We start from the raw sequence: 2,500 nt of genomic DNA, 5'->3' as shown, positions 1-2,500 counted from the left end.
AACGGTCCATTTGAGACCCCACTGTAAAGCGCTGGTTGTGTTGTGCAATCTGTGGATAAAGAGAGTCGTTCCTCCACAATACATTTCCTTTCAAGCTACAAAAAGCGTCCCAGATTCACTTGTAAACAACGCAAGCCGTTCGTCGAACCCTTTGTGTCGTTTAAGTGCATCGATTCTTACCTGGATGGCACACAGGGAATCTACTCGATGTTATCGCTACAATGAAGCTACACAGGTCGAACGTGGTCACAGTGGGGGTGATTAAATGTGCTCGTACAGCTCTTGTTTAAGCCTGCTCCAGCCATTGGGTTGTGAGAGGACCTGCTCATGAACCACTGTCTGTCCCAGTAAAGAATCAGCAGGATGGGTCCCATCCCACACAGACTACTTTTACAGTTTCTCCTAATCTACTACGGCACCCCCCCTCCCCATCATGGCAAGCGCTGAGTTTGCGAAAGCGATCTCAATGTATTTAAAGCCGACAAGTGTGGCTAAATGAGAGGATACTTACTAAGTGTCATTTTAGCTTAATCAGATCAAAGGCCATTGTGTGTCAAGCCCTTCTGTATCAATTTATTTTCGAGCCAGTGGTTGGTTTTTCAATGATAGGGAGCGGTTCATATTTGACCCTGTGGGGGCTTAACACAAGCCGCCATTTCAACTGATTCATACTGCTCAAACTGGGAGTGGACGGTGATGTGTCACCGAGAGATAATCGTGACAGGTGATCCTGTTTATTTATCACGTATCCTCACACACATCTACGGGTGGGGTTCTGCTCAACCTTCCCAGGCGACCTATCTGCATTCTGCTGCACCTCACGCAGTGAGCGTGCTTTTAGCATTTTGAACGTGTAGCTCCTTTGACTAAGGTCAAACCGTCTGATGTAGGCTCTTTCCACTTATTTCTCCACGCATAAACAAAATACAACAATTGTACTTTGTTTATATTCCTCTCGCAGATGGACCAAAACTATCATTGGAAAGTATGTTATTGGCAGACTGGTGCCGGTGTTTAGCGGAGGTCATTTTCAAAAGAACACTACAAATATTCTTCCCGTTTTAAAAAGCCATGACAAACTTTTAATAAACCACCGCATCTCTGCATTTATGCTATATAAACACAATTATATTTAAGTTTGTATCATGTGTGAATATTCATATGCATATGAAGAGGAGAGCGAGAGATGTTCCCCACGGGAGGAGATAATAGCTCCATCTGGATGGCTGATGCCATATACAATATTATATCTAGCACTCAGAAAAAGACATAAACACGATGTTATGTACTGTACTGTCTGTACTTAACGGCCAGTGAATCATTCTGACTCAACGTAGACGCTTTCTCTCCTGTGAGGGTATTTCCACTGAGCAATGAGCAATGGTATTTAACCATCAAATGCATTGGTTACTCGCCCCACAATTGTGTGTTTGAACACACAAATTCAAACACACACACACAGACACACACACACACACACACACACACACACACAGAACCACGCATACACACACAGGCACACTAACACACACTCAGACCCACACACACACAGACACACACAGAGACCCACAAATACACTCACACACGAGAAACAAAGGGCTTTTGTGCGGCTGCGGTATAAGCTGAGTGAACAATATGTTGCTAATGTCTTTGTTTTTGCCCCTGCAGTAATCAGCACATGCTAGAAAATGTATAGCCATGCACAGGCTGAAACACATTCACCCACCCACAAACATACACACACAAACACGCAGGGCTGCTCGATTATGGGAAAAATCATGATCACGATTATTTTGGTCAATATTGAAATCACGATTATTCAAACAATTATTTTTGAGTTTGAAAACATGCTGTATTTATTCAGCATGTCTCTCTCAAAAAATAACTTGTAACTGAGAACTTTAAAATTTCACCTTAAAAAAATTCACAAAATGGTCAAAAAGAAAATGCTCCAATCTAAAATAATATACAGATCGAAAATCTCAATTATGTTAATTTTGTGATCATTTGACTCTAAAATCGAAATCGTGATCAAAATTCGATTGAACGCCCAGCCCTTCAAACACGTACACTAAATAAAAGACCTTTAAAAGTCTTTAACGCAACAACAATGTCAATTGACATCATTATATCGAGGTGCAATTAAAAGCAATCTTCTCCTACGCCCCACATGTCAGACTAAATATTTAATCAGACACACAGCGGTGGTCTTCTGGCAGCCTGCTGCCGCGGAGCAGGGCTCTTGTAGAGCGTGAGAGAGGCAGCAGGTGAAACTAGAGGTGGTCTGGCCCCCTCCTGCTCCTCCTCCTCCTCCTCCCAATCCTCCTCTTCTCCTCCTCCTACTCCTCCTTTTCTTTACCTGCTGCTCAACCCCCACCTCCTCTTCCACCTCCTCCACTTCCACCTCCTCTCCCTCCTCCCCCGGCTGCACCTGCTCTACCTCTTTCCCCACCACCACCTCCTCCTCCCCCGACTCCACCTCCTCTGCCTCCTCCTCCGC

At 44.2% G+C, this 2,500-nt stretch overlaps 1 protein-coding gene across 1 annotated transcript in view; it reads right to left on the bottom strand.

Annotated features, from left to right (window-relative positions):
• Positions 1-2,500, bottom strand: part of rgs7a (regulator of G protein signaling 7a) — a gene marked incomplete at its 5' end in the record, with an annotated part of 47,636 nt that overhangs the window by 13,709 nt on the left and 31,427 nt on the right. The gene's annotated exons all lie outside the window — the stretch shown is intronic.

This window comes from Pollachius pollachius (assembly GCF_949987615.1).
Source record: "Pollachius pollachius genome assembly, chromosome: 2".
NCBI classification, from domain to species: Eukaryota; Metazoa; Chordata; class Actinopteri; order Gadiformes; family Gadidae; genus Pollachius; species Pollachius pollachius.
The sequence above is the reverse complement of the archived record's forward strand: the minus strand, read 5'-3'. Positions and strand labels throughout refer to the sequence as shown.